We start from the raw sequence: 7,858 nt of genomic DNA, 5'->3' as shown, positions 1-7,858 counted from the left end.
GGGTGCTGATAGGGTGTGCATGGGCTGCTGATGTGGGGTGCGTCTGCAACACCTTGTCCCATCAGTTGCAAACTCACCCCACATCAGCAGCCCATGCACACCCTGCAACACCTCACCATGCAGCAACACATGCACTTCTCATTAGCACCACACGCAATTCTCATTTCTTAATCTCAGTAATTAAATTTCATTTGTGATAGAACAAAATTATATCATATGTAAACTATTCATTAAGGACCATAAACTAATAAAGCATTTATCACCATGTTTTTACATCAACAGAGACCCCCACATCAATACTTAGCTTTGCCATCAACAATAATCCTCATATTTAAAAATTTATATGGTAAATCGAACACAACATTCCTCATTACCTTTTTTCTCCTCTAATTTTCAGACCCTAAACCCAAACTTTTGTCAATATCACTATTAGAATTATGAGCTAAAAAAATTTTTAGTACCCGGCAAGAGAATAGATAGATCATTAGCAAGAACAAAGCATGTAAGATCTAAAAAAAAAATTTCCCACACTCAGTTAAAAAAAAAAAAAAAAAAATTCAGATCAGTGTTGGTACCTGGTATTTTGGTATCAGATCAGTGTTCTTGGTGTTTTGTTGGTCAAATATCTACCTTCAAAATGTATTTCTCAGATCAGATTAGACATAAATAAAATTAAAAAAAAAAAAAAAAACACTTCAGTGCACGGATGAGAGAGCACTTGAAGAGGAAACGGGCACTTGAAGAAAGACGAAATAAAGAAGAAGAGGAAGAGGAAGAAGTTTCACGGATCACTTACCACAGAGAGGGCAGAGCAGAGAAGAGATGAGCGTGAGAGTGAGAGAGCTCAGGGCTTGACGGCAAAGCAGAGAAGAGACGAGAGAAATAAAAGGGAAAGCGTTGAGAACTGAGGTATATATTTGCAAGGGTAATTTGGTAAACAGCAAGAGCTAACGAATAAAAATGCGCGTTTCATTTTGTTTATGGACCTCTGCTGTTACATATTTGTTGCGCGTTCCCGGACCATTTTTTGCCTTGGCCCAAAACGCAACTTTTTTCAAAAAGTTGCGTTTTGGGCTGAGCCAAACGCAAATAACTTCTCAGCATTTTGCAAATGCACATATTTGGTAAAAGTGGGCTCAAAACGCCCAACCAAACGGGCACTAATTAGTGTTTATTTTATGTGGGGCATTATGAAATTCAAATTGAATAGTTGTGTTAATAAATTGGTGCTATTGTGGAGTGTGTAGGCACTAGTACTACAAATTTTACCATATAAAATTTATAAATTAATGTATCATCAATTATAAAAATAAAAAATAAAAAATGTAATAGTTTTAGCATAGGTGATCATTGCTTGACAGTTGTTAATTCACTGCAAGCTTGAAGCAACTCCCCCTCTATCTCCTACCTCCATTGTCTCTTTTTACGGTATTTCTGCTGCCAGTCAGATTTCAGGGTCTTTTTGTTTCTCGTATTAACAAATCTTAGCACTCATAAAAAAAAATAAAATAAAATAAAATAAAAAAAAAAAAAAAGTAGCTTGGATATGTGAACAAAGAGTGAGAGACAGCCAACGCGGCGTACAGCAGATGCTCTAGTGTGGGTGTTTGCCTGTTGAGTTTTATTGTTTTCATAGGCCAGCTTGTAACTTCTTTGGGAGGAGGGAGGGGAGCCAATAATAATCATTTTCATACAAAGGGCTCAATTGTTAAAATATTCATTAAATGCATATACTATATTACTATTTTTAAAATATTTTGGCCTCAGCCCTTAGGCCCTTAGTAGTTCCATCCCTGTCACCTTGAGTTATAATTTCCTATACCCGTGGTGGATGAATTGTTGGATGAACTTGCTGGGGCTAGCATTTTCTCAAAACTGGACTTAAGATCTGGTTACCACCATATTAGAATGAGGGAAGAGGATGTTCCTAAAACTGCATTTAGGACACAAGGGCCACTATGAGTTTCTGGTGATGCCATTTGAGCTTACTAATGCACGCTCTACATTTCAGGCACTCATGAATGATGTTTTCAAACCATATTTGAGACATTTTGTGCTAGTATTTTTATATGATATATTAGTTTTAGCAAGACTATAGAAGATCATCTAGCTCATTTGAAATCTGTGTTAGAGGTTCTTCTTAAACATCAGCTATATGCCAAGAAGAGCAAGTGTGTTTATGGTAGTAGTGAGGTGAAATACCTATGTCATAGGCTGATCCTAAAGACTTGCTATGCAGCAATGGCCTGCCCCACATCTGTTAAAGCATTAAGGGGATTTCTGGGATTAACAGGGTACTATAGAAAATTCAATCAGAACTATGGAGTGATAGCACAACCTCTAACTACCTTGTTGGAAAAAGACTCTTTCCATTGGGATGCTAAGTCTCAAGCAGCCTTTGAACAACTCAAGCAGGCAGTGGCTAGTCCACCAGTTATAGCTTTACCTGACTTCTCAAAACCTTTTGTTATTGAATGTGATGCATCTGGAATTGGTTTAGGAGATGTGTTAACGCAAGTCCAGAGACCTATAGCTTTTCACAGTCAAGCCTTGAAAGGCAAGAATCTGCATTTATCTACCAATGAGGAGTTGTTGGCCTTAGTTTCTGCTGTGAGGAAGTGGGACAAGTCCAATCACAAATCAGTCGCATCCAATGACAGTATAATCACCAAAAATAATGCTCAAACAACAAGATTTATTAACAAATGCAACCTATAAATGGCACATCTCATGAATCTAAGGTTCAATATTCATCAATCCATCAGAGAACATTCACCATAAAAATAATTGTTGGGAGGCATTATGCACAACAATAGTTCAAATCCAAAGGACTGAAAAAAAAAATTTGGATGAAGCAAAGCTATAATATATATCTATATATTAATTAATAGGTGAGGGCAGATTACTCATTACAGCAAGGGAAGAGTTTCTGCTCACCACCAGCAGCAAGATTCAGCCCAGAGGAGGCTGCAATGTATCTCTGATCTATAGGTTACCCAAAACAGTGAGATTTGTATGCAATGCACAACCATTGTGAATGGTATAGACCACAGAATTCAATCAGAGTCATCAGTTATTTCTTGTTTTATAACACATTCTGTCTTGTTCGGTTTCAAAACCAATAAAAGTTTCAGTTGCCTGTTGCCATTGCAACATATGTAACCTCTCCACAAGATATATTAAAGTGCAAATAACAAAACCCAAACCGTGCTCAACACGTATAAATTTTCCACAAGAATGAAGCGGGGTTCCCTTGGGAAAGCTCCCTTCATTCCTGTTTCAAAAGGAATCGCAATTGTTCTATTATTCACGGTCAATCTTCTATCCTTGGGCTATTGTGTTTTTTTGACAGGCATATGGAGTCTTTTGCTGCATAGAGATGCGTAATTTTCAGCAATAAATTCCCTAACCCAAGACTATGTCATCTGTGTTTAAGTCAGGCAATGGAAACTTTTGCCTTTTTACACTCAAACGATGCATCTACAGCCGGGTCTACTATGTTTCTGAAATGGGAAACACCTCTGGTGGGCTGGTTCAACTCAATACCAATGGTTCCCCTAAAGGAGTTTGAGATTGTATGTGTGAGAATAAAACAGAGAGACAGAGAGAGATTGAAAAAATCCGAATCTGATATAATGCAGCACACTCTGTAATGCAATACAAGAGTCCTGTTTATAGGACTGGGATAAGCCTAACCTTAGATCAATTTAAGCAGGAAACCAAAACTAATTCTCTAACAGAACTCTAACAACTCTAACAGATTGACAGCCCGTAATCAATCATTAAACACATGATTCCAATAATTGCATCACATGTTAAGCCTGAGGGAGATAATTAGACAGAACAATTTGGGGCTTTGGCACTTGTATGAAACGCTGCTGTTAATCTTAGAGTACTCTATTGTCCATTAGAATTGATATTACAAATAGAACCAACTATCATCAAAAGCTGAGATAAAACACTAATGACATGAAGCTATCATATTGGACAACTCCTAAAGAGACAATTACCATTAATCTAAACACCCGTGGCCTACCAAGACCCCTAGAAACCTGCTCATATAAAAAAACAGTTAATATAACAAAAAGATTAAACTAAGGTGTAGTAATTCTCTAATGCGCCCATAAAAATTTAGTGCTAAACGAACTTCAATGGGTTATAGAAAATATACCCAAACTGGAAAAGCTAAATGTGAACCAAGAGCACTAAACTGAGCATCATTGATGACCATAGCTTCAAGGTTTTCGAACCAAGAACACTAAAAATGGCATTTTCACAACCTCTAATCAATTTAGAATGCTGACAGATGTTCAAATACTTGGAATCTATGCCAAAGCTTTATTTGGCATCAGGAAAACCAAGTTAGACTCCATTAAACCATACATATTTTACAACTACAGTAAGAATAAATTTGAGTGCCTCAATAAATGGTTATTTACATGAACTCCAAGGTCTTCTTGTGTCATTAACATGCACATTTTCCAGTTTATCATTACAAATTTTAACGATAGCGAAAGGGAGACATTTTTGAGTTGAAGAACAAAATACATTTTCAAAAACCATATTTTAGTCATAAGAACAACAAAACAGAAAATACAGAGTACTCCTGAAGATGTATCAAATACATAATTTCTATAAAGAAATGTTTCTAAAGTAGCCATAAAATACACAAGTTAACATCACAGGTTCCAATTATACATACCTGCATAAGTACAGTGTTTACCCCCTTTGCTTAAGTAGCTCTAACCAGCCTACATAAAAAGGTTAAACAAACATAAAGCTTTTAGAATTGTAGTCAACAACATGAAGGAAAAAGTTGGTAGTAGTACATATTAGAATCTAAATGATGAAAGGAGCATTCTTGTAACACACCATATGCATAAAGTTTCTAAGCACCAATCTCTCAAATTGGTTTGACATGAAAACATTAAGAGAAACATCAAACTAAATGATGCGTTAAGATAGCGAACATTATAAACACTTTAGCATCTTACGTTGAATACTATTTAAGTGTACTTAAATGGGGGTGAAAATTAAAGATAGGATCAAATATGCTTTTTCATTTAAAATTATCAAAAAGCAAAGAATGTTTTCAACATTTTTTAATGTGGTCACATATGCAGTTGGTCATTGTTGTGTTTGCTACGAATTAATAAGTTTGAGAAATATATAAAGATAACAAACTTTCAGTGTATTTTTTCTTATACAAAGGATAACATTAGATAGAACAAAGAAAATACTTTTTTTTTTTTTGATAGGTAATCAAAGATTTATTTCATAAAAGGGACATCATGTTCATGATAGTGAACACTCAGAACTTAAAACGAATATAAGTACCTCAAGAACAGATACGAATAGAAAGAAGAAATTCATAAATGGAAATACATTGTGTAAAACCTCAAATTTTACCCCACTGAAATAAGGTCCAACTAGTATAGGCTTCAAAAGATCTATTGATCTCACAATATCTTCAAAAGCATGATTATTACACTCCCACCAAATTAACCGCATCAAACAAGCTGGAACCATATTCCAAATATTAGAAGAATGCTTCCCCGGCCAACTCCACCAGCCAAAAAGAAGGGAGGCTACTGTCTTCGGCATCACCCACTGTATTCCAAATATCAAAAACACTTTACTCCACAAGGCATTAGCAAACTTACAGTGGAGTAAAAGATAATCCACAGTTTCCTCATCACAGCGGCACATGCAACGCCAATTGTCTAGGGGTAAACGCCTAAAAACCAGATTATCAATGGTAAGAATACTACCCCTAGCTGCTGTCCAGGGACGGACCCAAGTGCAGGGCAAAGGGGGCCCGGGCCCCCCCTGGGTCCAAAAAAAAAATTTAGTATGTAAAATTTTAAAAAAACAGGTTTGGGCCCCTTGGTTTTTAGCTTGGGCCTCCCTTGGTTTTTGGCTCAGGCCCCCCAGCCAGCCAGCCCAAGAGTTTTCAAAAGCCCATGAAAACCTTTAAAAAATATATATATTGTATAAATCTATTTATAATAATAATAATAATATAATATATAATAATGTGGTTTATATTAGAATATTAGATTATCTATTTATATCTGATAATAGTAGGAGGACAAATAATTTTTTAATTGTTTGATTTGATCTAATTGCACTTAAATAGTAATTTGCACCTCATTGTTCACACTTTTTTTTAACAAAAATTATTGTATAAATCTTCAAAATTTCATACCTATTAATCAATTTTTTATCAATATTGTATAAATCTATTTATAATAATAATAATAATATAATATATAATAATGTGGTTTATATTAGAATATTAGATTATCTATTTATATCTGATAATAGTAGGAGGACAAATAATTTTTTAATTGTTTGATTTGATCTAATTGCACTTAAATAGTAATTTGCACCTCATTGTTCACACTTTTTTTTAACAAAAATTATTGTATAAATCTTCAAAATTTCATACCTATTAATCAATTTTTTATCCTAAATGCTAAAACATTAGATGCAACTTCTTAGAAAAGCTCTAAAATGTAAAAAGATAAGTTCAAACCTATTAACCTAAGAACAAATAATTTAGTACAGTGAAAAAAATGTAGGCACAAGTTTACTTAAAGTTAATTTGTGGAATAAAGTAATTTAATTTTGGCCATAATTTGGGCCAAATTAACTTGAGTTTTTTTGCATTTTGAGCCAATGTAGGCTTAACCTATTAACACAATGTAGGCATAACTAACTTGCTTCTCCTAAGAAAATTTCCTGGCTCCGCCAATGACTATATGGATGTGCGTTTGAATTTTTTTTTTTTCGCTTATCTCCGGCCCCCCCTAGCTTGAAATCCTGCGTCCGCCCTGCCAAAAAACTTACAGCAATGGACCTCTCCACATATATGAGTTTAGTAACAAGACTCGGGAGGCAAAACAACTCAGTCTTTTAATAGTCTTTGGGAAATGGATAGAAGTTGCATCAAATGGCTGGACAATCAGCCATAAAAATCAGTAATTTATGTAAACTTTGGAAGTGTCACGTTCATGACAAGGGATCAACTCTCGGAGTATGGTTATTGGTGAATAGTTATAAAAGGTTCTTGTGGGTCATAAGAACAGACTTGTTGTGTGAAAAAGAAGAGAAAGAGGTTCCAAAGGAACTTGTGGAAGGAACTAGGAAGAGAATGTATATGGTGGCCGGGTTGGGTCCCATAAGAAGAGGTACTAGCCCACCATGCAATTGATGGGTTTTTGACTCATAGCGGGTGGAACTCAATGTTAGAGAGCATTGTGACTGCTGTGCCTATGATTTGATGGCCTTATTCAACTGATCAAATGTTGAATAGTAGTAGGCTTGTGAGGGAGGAGTGGAAGGTTGGGTTGGTGTTAAGGATAAGATCAACAACAACTCCAAAATACGAATCCGAGCTAGTTGTGATAAAGAAAAGTCTTTGAATTCCAAAATTCAAAAGAGTTGTGCAGATAACAATAATTAAGCTAGTGATAAGAACAGCTGTCAGAGATAGACTTATGTTGTCTTTTAAGATAGACTTCTTTTCTATTTTAACTTCTTCTATTTGTAGCTTTGTCCTTTTGTAATTTGTAACTCAAACACATATTATAAATATCTAGCACAACCAACACTGATTTTGATAGGCTAGAAAATCCAGTCATTATCTTACATTTATTTGCTTTTACAGTTGGACATGAAAGATGCATGTGATACCGAGATTGTGCAAAAGGATGGTGAATGATCTAATAGTATAGAGGAGGGAGGAATTTCTAAGATCACTGATGAAATGACTAGGTTGGCAAAAGATAGTATTAATAAAGGTGGATGCTCGTATTGTAATTTGGACCGTCTAATTGAGGATTTCTAGATGATG

The 7,858-nt window shown here is 35.2% G+C and overlaps 1 long non-coding RNA gene across 1 annotated transcript; it reads right to left on the bottom strand.

Moving 5' to 3' along the window:
- Positions 1–4,428: 4,428 nt before the first annotated feature.
- LOC136063451 (uncharacterized) lies at positions 4,429–4,955 on the bottom strand. The gene is made up of 2 exons (XR_010625110.1): positions 4,873–4,955; positions 4,429–4,751 (listed from the first exon to the last, which is right to left on the bottom strand). It is a non-coding gene; the product is annotated as an uncharacterized LOC136063451 (long non-coding RNA).
- Positions 4,956–7,858: the final 2,903 nt, after the last annotated feature.

The sequence above is a fragment of the Quercus suber genome, unplaced genomic scaffold, assembly GCF_002906115.3.
Source record: "Quercus suber isolate HL8 unplaced genomic scaffold, Cork oak 2.0 scaffold_529, whole genome shotgun sequence".
Classification (NCBI taxonomy): Eukaryota; Viridiplantae; Streptophyta; class Magnoliopsida; order Fagales; family Fagaceae; genus Quercus; species Quercus suber.
The sequence above is the reverse complement of the archived record's forward strand: the minus strand, read 5'-3'. Positions and strand labels throughout refer to the sequence as shown.